At 32.6% G+C, this 11,843-nt stretch overlaps 1 pseudogene; it reads left to right on the top strand.

Annotated features, from left to right (window-relative positions):
* Positions 1 to 1,171: 1,171 nt before the first annotated feature.
* On the top strand, positions 1,172 to 2,432 carry LOC112691297 (annotated as a pseudogene).
* Positions 2,433 to 11,843: the final 9,411 nt, after the last annotated feature.

The following is an 11,843-nucleotide window of genomic DNA, read 5'->3' as shown; positions in this document are numbered from 1 at the left end:
CATTTACAGAAACACAAAAAATTTCAAAATTATAATATCGATGAAAATGTTATACTTCTCACTTGTTAGGTCTCACTTAGAATTTGGCTCTATGGCTTGGTTACCCAATTATGCTCTCTACATAAATCAGTTGGAAAATGTACAGTATAAATTTCTAAAATTAACCTGTAGTAAATTAAATTTAACCATTGACCGTGACTCATATCACTTTCAGTTAACCAATCTGGGGGTGTCTTTATGTGAAATTAGAAGAAGTGTTGCAGATTTGATGTTCTTATACGATTTACTGAATGGTAACATTGATTCCTCCGAACTTCTTTCCATGGTTAGTTTTAAATTTGGAAATCACGGGACCAGGTCACATAATATATTCGTCGTTCCATCTCACACCACCAACTATTGTTCCGCATCATTCTTTCCCAGAGTACTTACTTTGGCTAATAGTGCCGCTAGTAAAATTGACTTCTTTTTTATGTCACGTCAAGTATTTAAACATAATGTTTATTTAGCATTACATTATTTACATTCTGTGTAAATTAGTTTTTCTCTATCCGTTTGTTGAAATCTTTTTGGATATGGCTTCATTCAATAACTTTTTAAAGGGAACGCATCATTGTCACACTATTTTCTGGAATTTTTAATTGTTTAGTTTCAATTGCTTTCATGAAATTAGACTTAGCAAATATTCCACCATCAGATTGACTTCCATAATTCCCGATGTCAACGCAAGTAAAATTATAACTCCTATCAACTAAGGCTAAAAGGAGTCTACGTCAATTAATCGCATACAATTGGTCGTGGTACAATTTGTCGACTAAAAAATCGGTCGTTTTGTAAATTAGTCGTAGTATATTTTTGTCGCGAAACGTGAATACCGGTTAAAAACGTTATGTAGGTACAAATTAACAATAATCATTAGGTATAAAAAGTTTTACGATAATAAGTTAAATAACAGCGTGTACAAATGTACAACTAGCATTATTATAGCTATTTTATATTACCATAACAACTATTATCGGATGTTCTTTATCTGGAATACAAATAACAATGTTTCGTTTCATCTATAGTGTATACTGTGTTAACAAATTTCAGTTGACTGTGATTGACGGTGTAGTCTAGTGCTAATAATTATATAATCGAGTTAATAAAAAATAAAAAAATAATAATTAATATGCCACTAAATTTTATTAGAAGTGAAAGAGGAAAAGATATGCTCGTGCATGATGGTTTTTTTATATCGTTTTGAAAGTAGAAATGATAAAAAAACTATATGGAAATGTGTTGAAAATTTAAAAAAAAAAATGTAAAGCCAGAATATATATGGATGAAAATTCCATTCTAAGTGATGTAACCAAGATATCGCATGTTCATTTCCCCGATATTGCCAAAATCGAAGCAAAAAGAGCAATGACAAATTTAAAGGAGCTTGCTAATAAAACTGAACTAAGTACTCAATCTGTTGTAGCAACTGTTGCTTCAGAGGTAATATATACAATTTGTTTAAACAATAATTTAATTTTTCTAATATAATATAAAATTATACAACCTAATGTCATTTTTAATATTTTTAGTTAAATACAGCAGTTCCGGTCAAATGCCTGGCTTACTTTTAATGAAAAGGACTATTCTGCGTATAAGAGAACGTGAAAATGCAGCACCAGGTATACCGCAATCATTATATGATCTTGTAATACCAGAAGATTATAAAAAAAACATCAGATGGTAAGTCATTCTTACTATATGATTCTTTCGATCATGACCCGGATAACTGCGATTGATTTTTATTATTTTCCATGGAAGAAAATTTTCAGAAAATGTCTGAATGCGATCATTGGTATGCAGATGGCACATTTTCATGTTCCCCATTTATTTTTAAACAATTATATACTATTCATGGAATACAATCTTCAAACGTCTTACCTTCGGTTTATGTTGTACTCTTACCAAATAAAAAAAAAGAAAACATATTTGTCTGTTGCAAAGTCTAAAAACATTTAACTGCAACTTAAAACCAAAAACGGTCATGTTAGATTTTGAAATTGGTGCAATGACTGCTTTCAAAAAAGAATTCCGTGATATCAAAATTCGTGGTTGTCATTTTCACTTTGCGCAATCTGTCTGGAGACACATTCAAGAATGTGTTCTATCAAAACAATATAAAGAAGATTCTACTTTCGCTTTTGAAATAAAAAAATTAAACGCCTTGGCATATGTTCCAGTTGATTATGTTGTAAGATATTTTGAATAATTAGTTGAGACTCCTTTTTACCGAGAACTGGAATCTGATTTATCGAGATTACTTGACTATTTTGAAGAAACGTGGGTTGGTAAAATGGACAGGAACGGGAAAAGGAAAAATCCAAAATTTTCAATTACAATTTGGAATAGCTATGTTGATGAATATAACATTCCAAAAACCAATTAATCGGTAAAAGGATGGCATTATAATTTTTCATCCATATTAAATGCTATTCACCCTAGCATTTGGAAATTTATAAGAGCCCTACAAAAAGAAGAAAAACTAAACCGTGTGAAAATGGTCCAATATTGCACTGGAGCAGTAAACCCTAGAAAACGAAGGAAATATAATGATACCGCTGAGAGGATAAATACAATATGTAAAACGTTTAATAATAGAACATTGGATGAATATATATCTGGGATAGCTCATAACTTATAATTATTGTCACATATATTATTTTTTAAAACTTAGAATTACACATACATTAAATTCAAAATTATGACCAAATATTTTTTTAAAAATACATATTATATTGAAAATGGTTAGTTTACCAAATGACTAATTCACCTAACAACCAATTTCATACGACCAATTGACATTACCCCGGCTAAAATTAATATGCTGAAAGTTCATTTACAGTTGAAATATTAAGAACCAGTAGAACTAGGGAAAATTCCATTTAAGTTCAAATTCATTAATTATAATTTGTCATTTACTTTCTTTTTGTGGTACCTTTAAAAATAAATAAAATAAATAATAACACCATACAATAAAAATTTTCGATGAATTCTAAATAAATTTCAAAACTTTAATGAATAAAAATATTTATGTATTTATTTATTACATGATGAAATCAATGCAGATGAAGCATCACAAATTTTCAGTAATAAAGAAGATAAAGAAAGTAAACAAACTCAAGAACAAGGTATATGAATAAGGTAACACACAAACAAAAAAGAGAGTATTGCAAAAAAGAAACAATACAAATAATATTAAATGTCAAAAATTGATAATTCTTTGGATGATGCAGTGAGAGCTCTAAGAGAAATGAGTTCATCATCACGTTCTTCAAATAATGAGTTCACTTTATTTGGATAACTCGTAGCTACACAGTTAGCTCAACTACCTTTAGAAATAGTAATTAACCTTCAGCAAGAATTTCAAAATAAATATCTGAGGCACGGCTTAAACATATTGTAGCTCTTTAACAACTCCATCGCTTTCATCACATTCCACTGTGTGTCTATCATTAAATAGTTCACAAAGTAGTTATAAGGCCATACCTCCTGAACCTGAATATGAAAAAGTATCATTCAATGAAATAATTATAGAACAACCATCACTAACTAACTACTATGCAAATTGAGAAAATGTATAATAAATAATTCTCATTCATTATGTTATTATTACTTTGTTTAATTGAAAGTATTTAATTTTTTTTGTTGAAATTAAAATCATTTTATATATTTTTTTAATTTTGAAGTTGTTTAAGTTTTAAATTGTTATAAAGGTTATATCTTAATTAATTTATTATGAGAGCATTCCTCTAACTGTATCCTCTTTTTGAATATTTTTAGAAACTTATGAAAAATAAATTAATATATTCTGACACCAATATTATTATATTAAAATAATATTGAAAAAAAAATAACTTTTTACTCACTTTATTAAGTAATGTGTCAAACATTTCTTCATTCATTCTTAAAAAATTATAAAAACTTTTGGGATCCTCAATTGCAAGTTCTTTAACTAATATATTTGTAACATCCAAGTTATTCCGCCTTTGAATCCATTTTCTGACCAACTCGTTGTTTTTTTTTAATTGACGTTTCTTATGTTTTAATTATATCATTTCTCCGATCACTATATATTCGTATGGTTTTGCAACATTTAGAGTTAACAAATTTTGATTCGAAAAAAAAATAAATAATATAATAATAAATTATATAAAGTAAAAATATAAATGTGTCAATATAAATAAATAATTATATCAGTTATTGTCATAGTTGGATTGGTAGTTCTCTGAGAAATTTAACTGCGTTTTTGATGAGATTATGTAGATCATTTAGGGTATCTTCGAATGCATATAACTGACACACTTATCGATTATGTGTTTCATTGTTTGTTTTTCAGTGCCACATTCACATTTTTCAGTATCTTTAATATTTCATTTTTTAGCGCTGTAGCACATCTTCCCTGGTCTGTGCGGAATCTATTTATTATTTCCCATTCTCTTCTGGTTAGGTTAGGTTCTGGCTAACCAGAGTTCCTGGAGTCTTTACTAATTTTTGTTTACTACAGTCCCCTTTCCCATGAATGCCATTTTTTCATAATCGTCTTATTTTCCGACTGTGATTCCTCAACAGCCATCCAAAATGGGGTTCTTAACTCGAAGCAAGTTCTTGGGGGATTTAATAGAACAGTTTATTAGTAATTGTTCGTTATTTTTGTATTTATTCCACTTATTTTTTAGGGATTCTTCGCATCTTAGTGGAAGAGGTGGAATGTTTGACAGTATTGGTAACCATGGAGTAGGTGTGGGCTTAAGTGTGCCACTTATAATGCGCATGGTTGTATTTAACTGAGTTTCTATTTTGTTGGCATGTTTGCTTTAAGTCCATACAGGTGCGCAGTATTCTGCAGCTGAGTACACTAATGAAAGTGCAGTTATTCTTAACGTTTCTGCTCCAGCTCCCCATCCAGTCCCCGTTAAATTCGTTAATATATTATTCCTGGTCTTGATCTTCTGTGTCAACTTCTCTATGTGTGGCCCGTATGTTAGAGATTGGTTTAAAATGATACCAAGGTATTTTGGTGCAGGGTTATGCTGTACACTTTCCCCACCGAATGTGATATTCATCGTTGTGGATGCTTGTCTATTATTTAGATGAAAGATTATAGATTCGGTGTTTGCGGATTTGGTTTGTCTCCATTTTTTAAAGTACAGATTTAGGATCTCTAGGTCCTCTTCAAGTGTTTTCTCGCAATTTGCTTTATCCTGATATTTTAGGGCTGTCCGATCACTCTTATCATTGAGCGTACAACTTCTTCGGACATGATTTATCGATGAGCAAAATTAAAACAATAATGTCGGGTTGCATCAAACATTTATACAGAGATAAACTTGTTTAACTGTAGTTAAAATAAAATCTGTTGCATAGACCATATTCTAAATTTTATCTGTTGTTAAAATATACTTTATCAACAGTTAAATTAGAGGCTGATTTATCACCGTGTAAAATTTTATGTATGGTTAAATTTCATTATCAATGTTTGTGGTCAATGTTTTCCAGCATTTATTTGGTGACAGTAAATCCATGACTGCACAGATGAAGCATAATAACTAATAAAATAGGTTGAGAAATGTATAGTTTCATCATATTTTACCATTCGATTTATAGCATTGTCGAACATTCTTCCTCAGCATCTTGTTCTTCAAGTAATGTTTTGTCTTGTTTTTAATTTTATTTAAATTTTTTCTCCAGGCACGATCTACATGCCAAGTACAATAGAGCCTACGTTTCGGTAGTTCCATTTAAAGAACACAGGTTATAAAAACTTTCAGCCATATGTTGTATTAATATTAATATTTTGTCAGAGCAGACAAAAGACCCTCTGAAAGACATGCAAGACAATTCAATGCTCCCATTTCAATGAAATCGCAGTGGTGATTGTTGGCGAGAATATGGCATCACGTGATATTGTTCTCAAGCGTTGGGATGGTGGACAATTGCAACGCATATACGAGACTCATCGGTCATATGATGCACTTCAATGCCCTTTGATGTTCTGTCATGAAGAGTATGGCTATCACTTAAATATAAAGATGGTCAATCCAATAACAGGTTTGTTTACAGGTCATCATTTTTTTTCATACTATAACTAAGTTTGAATTCATATTTATATTTATTTCATATAATCACTACCAAAGGAGACGTTGCCAACATCGATCATTTGACCATTCTCCCAGCTACTCATGTTGGAAGCCTGCGCCACATGCATGAAAATGCTCAAGATGCGATGATGTACGTGCGGAATTACGGATGTCCTGATTTGTTCTTCACGTTTACGTGGAATCCGAAATGGCCCGAAATTACAAATCAGTTGCTGACAGGACAAAAATCCAGTGATCGACACGACATCTCTGCACGAGTATTCAAACAAAAGATAATAGTACTCATAGATTACATCCTTAAGCAGAAAGCCTTTGGCACCCTTCGTTATTGGATGTACTCGGTTGAATGGCAGAAGCGTGGTTTACCACCTGCACACATTCTGCTTTAGATGTTCGACATGATCCGACCAGATCATATTGATTCGATCATTTCTGTCGAAATACCAGATCCAGAAACTGATCCTGAGCTGCATTCCGTTGTGACAAGGAACATGATACATGGCCCTAGCGGAGATCACAATCCAGGGTCACCGTGCATGGAAAACAGAAACTGCACAAAGCATTTTCCCCATCCGTTAGTGGCTGACACAATTAGTGGAATCGACGGATATCCATTGTATCGGCGTCATTCTCTAGATGACAACGGCAGATCAATCATGATGAAAGTGAAAGGAAATGATGTCGTCATCGATAATCACTGGATTGTGATTGTGCGTCAAGAAACTGATGAACAATGTAACACAAGCAACGATCATCAAGGGCAAATTCAAAGGAGAGGAAGTACTTATCCCACGAATTCCGATCATTCTTACAGATCATCCATTTCAATTTAAGCGGATTAAGTTTCCCGTTCAATTGGCTTTTGCGATGAAAATCAATAAATCGCAAAACCAATCGTTGCAAGTCTGTGGGATTAATTTAGAATTTTCATGTTTTTCGCATGGTCAGCTGTACGTTGCCAGTTCGCGTGTTGGTAAACCGTCTTCGGTATTTGTTTTCGCGCCAGAAAACAAAACGAAAAACATTGTTTATCATATGGCGCTCTACTGATTTCTGTTTCAATTCAAATAAATCAATAAATTAATTATTGAACTATATGTTTTATTATAACTCTAAAGTTTATCTGAAGGCGTTAAGTTTGCCAAGTCCACTTAATACTTAAAAAAACTTTTTGGCAAAACAACGTTTGCCGGGTCAGCTAATATTGTTATGATTAGCGATGTATATCAATTTTAATAAATTATTAAAAAGATAAATGTTTGATGTTTTTTTATTTTTATATTTCATCACCGTTCATGGCACACCATACCTCTTCCTTACATGCCTATATTAAATAAATTATTTTTTTCTAGCAAAATATTCTCTAGATATAATTTATATGACAAAACAACGTTTTTCGAGTTAGCTAGTTATTTATAAATGATTTACCTCAAATTTTATTTAACAACGTAAAATTTCTTTTTGCTGATGATGCTAAATTGTATACCCAAATCAATTCAATGATTCAATCAATTTGCAAAATAATATGCTTAAATTTTAAATTTGGACTAAAAGTAATCTTCTTCCTTTAAATATAGAGAAATGTAAAGTTGTCTCTTTTACTCGTTGTCAAAATCCTATTGTTTACAATTACTCATTGGATAATATAGTGTTAAATAGAGCGTATTCAATAAAAGATCTAGGTGTTCTCTTTAGCTCAGATTTATCATTTAAACTAAATCATGAACTTATGTTCAGCAGATCATATAAAATATTAGGCTTCATAAATAGTAACACTCAAAAATTTAATAACCCTACTGCAATAAAAACAATTTATTGCTCCTTGTACAATCTGTTCTTGAATATACATCACTAATTTGGAGTTAATCGTTATCCAGTCATATTCATGATCTAGATAATATCCAATTTAAATTCTTAAAAAGAATTGCCCATATGAAAAACTTACCCATTTCTAAAGACTATTATGCCAGTTCAAAATTAAGTAAACATAGACTTCCTCCAATTAAGACGTCAGCTATTTGATATCATGTTCGCATATGACTTGTTTAACTATAATGTGGTAAGCCCTGAGTTTCCAGCTCAGGTCAATTTCCATATTCCCTCCTTCTACTCGAGAAATCATGATCTTTTTGACATTCCATTCTTCAAATCCAAATCAATGTCGTGGACCAGCTGATGACACGACGTACAAGGATAATAATAACAATAACTAAAATAATAAAAATGAAAAGTGTGTGATGGTAATAACTGGTGGACCGTATATTGAACTTACAAAAAAAAGCAATCACAATTTGAATAATAATAATTGTAACATAAATAACGCACTGAAAAAATAACAATAAGCTAGTCAGAACTATAAGATAGCGAAATTCGTATTTTCGTTACGGTACGTGGGGTGACGTAAGAGAGAAAAAAAATGGCGATGCGACCGTGCAAAGAGTTGACGAACAGTCCGTCGTTTCGACGACACTTAACTTCGGCGGTGCTGATGCTCCGCTCTCCCCGCTCCTGAAGGAAGGTGTGGGATGCGACGCGTTGGTATCGCGATCCGCGAACTGTCAGCTGATTAGGAGACTATAAATGCGATCGGCTGCGTCGTTGTAGTAACGGCCGTCGCCGGGTCCGCGTCATCAAGTTGTCGTGGTCCGAGATGTCACGGCACGACGTACAGTTGAAGGATGATAATGTTATAATAATAAATAAACAAAAAAAAATTAAAAAAAAAAAACAGTGAGGTAATGCGGTATGGCTGATATACACAGCCGTATTAGATAAAAACAAACCGAATAATACGGTAAGCAAATAAAAAAAGAATAATGTTAAGACAAGAAAATTATGGTGCTGCATAAACGTAGCGCAAAAACAATATATGCGTTCACGCTCACGGTGTTCGAAGAACAACCCGACCGAACCGGTTGGATAGTATTCCGTGCGGGCGTCGTCGCGACCGTTCGCGTCCCCTGACCAATTGTGGATGGGGGGACGGGTGTCGTGGCGGCGTTGCGCCGCGGTCTGGTGGTTGGTGAGAGAGATAAAGGCACGGCACGGTCGGCGACAGACGTTTCGATACAGCTGCCGCACGGGTCCGCTCAACTAATAATGTGTTCATCCATTGTTAAAATAAGTTTACTTCTTGAATAAATATTATACATACAGTAAAACGAGTTAAAAGTAAAAAATTAATAAATCATCATTCTACTTTATTTAATATTTAAATTATATTATTATTTATCATGATAACAATAATGGAGGGAATTTTATTAATCACACTATGTGGTCTTATACATTTGTTCTGATGTTCCTATTCATATACTATTCCTGCCATTCACCTTTGTGCAACTCATTAATGTATTAAAAGTAATAATTAAATCAATTAAATGTATTTAAATGTTATTTTAATAGGATAAACGAAAAAAATCATAAAAAATCAACAAAAGACGATAATTCCTTGCTAAAACTACCAAATAAAACTAGAAATACGGTAAAATCTAATCATGATTAATTTACCATGATATATGGAACCCAATTTGAGATCTCAATTACTAAAATAAACTATATGTGAGATTCCTAAATGGATCTCAAAAATTATTTTGAGCATTTAGGTGAGATCCAGATATAGGATATGAGCGGGATGGACAAATTTGACAAAAATTAGCTTGGCAGTCAACCTGTTAAATAAAAAAAATATAAAATAAATGTCTATTTATTCAAAAATTATAAATATTGTATGTGTAAATACAATAAATATGCATTAATATTTTATTTTTATCTGTTAGGTTTTTAAGAACATGTCAAATTTAACAACATTTAACAATTCAACAATTTAAGAACATGAAATCAAATTTACAGTTATTACAAATGCCACAAAAGTGGCTTCTATAATTCAATTAGTTCAGGTCAACGGGATTTAAAAACACAGGGTTCTAACAAAATAAATGGGTACTGTCCAGCTAGCATTAACGTTATAGAGTTAAATGTTACCAAAAAATGCACCCCTAAATTTAATGGCTGACGCGGACCCGTGCGGCAGCCTTTATCGAAACGGCAGTCGCCGACCGTGTCCTTATCTCTCTCATCAACCACCACTCCGCGGCACGCAACGCCGCAGCGACCCCCGTCCACCCATCCATCACCGGACAGGGGACGCGAGCGGTCGCTACGACGTCCGACTGGTACCACCATATAACCGGGCTGTTTTTTCCGAGATCGTGTTCCGAGACACTACTCACACGTTCCCGACCTTACTGTATTTTATGTTTCAATTGTGACATCTTGTGCGGTGTACGTTATTTTTTCTCATCATTATTATTATTATTATTTCTCTTTTGTTTGTTATTTAATCTACGTATTAAATATACCTATATATTGTGCCACAATAACCCGAGGTCGTTTCTTTTTTTTGTCTTTTTTTTCTTTTTGTTAAACTTTCGATTCATAACACCCGCGACCCGCGTGCACACCACCACCACCTGTGTGCCGTGTCTTGGCAATCATATAGGTCATGAAAATAAAATAGGACACTTGTCTTTAGATAAATGTAGCAGAGATGATATAACATCTAAAATATCACAAAACATTCCGTTTGAAAGAATTTTGGTTGATAATAATGATAATATTGCCAACAATCACTTTGAAAGAATTAATTTACTAAGTAAGATTTGTATAATATTGAAGCTTCATATAATCTTAATAATGAGGCAGTATATCATTCTAATGATGCTACAAGTGTTGGAGTATGGGTGGAAAAACTAAAATCTGATGATAAATTAAGCCTTGTTTATTACAAGTCACAAGGTCAAATCGACACTAATAATTTACAACTGAAAGAGGATGACTTTTTATTGCTCATAATGAATGTTTATTTATTTGTTTATTTAGAATTCAACGGGACTAGCCCTTTTACAAAATTGTATGTGGTATTTTATCCAATGATGTAAAGAAAAAAGTAATTACAGAATATAATAATTATTAAGTACAAAATTAAGTAATATTGAAAAGTATATAAATATATAAGTAAACAAATTGTCGACTTGTGCATATAGACACCAAAAACACATGTAGCTGCCTAACAGATAATAAATTAAGTCATTTAATTAATGTTCACCGGCCGGTCGTCCTTTACGTAACGTCGATGTGCTACGATCACGATAAGCATTTATCTTCCTTCCATTAACTGTGTATTATTATTATAATTATTTAATCGATATTTTACGTGCCTACAGGTTTTTCGTTATTGTTGTTCGGCCGCTATATCGAGGAGACGTGACCTAGCTCAAATTTTGTCGTTATTTTATTTTTTTTTTATGTAACATTTTTTTACGCGCACGCATAAGTGCATAAACTGTCTATTATATAATTATTTCATATTATCTATAAATGTTCTCCACTTCCTTGTCATTAAACGATACTTAATTCCAGACAAGCGTAGGAGATCCCTCCCTCGCCTGGGGTAATTAATGTATCGGTAATTTCACAATTTCACAATTTTCACAATTTTAGGTGTGTAGGATACATCAGTTTTTCCATCAGTTTATGATCACAGTTCCCTCAGTCTTTTTTGCAGTGTAGTCACAGTCTATTGGTATACTGTATGTGTATGCAGATGACAATGGGTGACCGAAAAAAAAGAGCAGCAGTGCTACTTGAAGAAGAAGATAAGCGGAAGAAAAGGCCCCGTGAACGCTGGAGCAAGGATTGGTTTCTGCA

The sequence above is a fragment of the Sipha flava genome, unplaced genomic scaffold (genome assembly GCF_003268045.1).
Source record: "Sipha flava isolate LNK unplaced genomic scaffold, YSA_version1 592_pilon_pilon, whole genome shotgun sequence".
Classification (NCBI taxonomy): Eukaryota; Metazoa; Arthropoda; class Insecta; order Hemiptera; family Aphididae; genus Sipha; species Sipha flava.
This window is presented reverse-complemented; position numbering and strand designations above follow the sequence as displayed.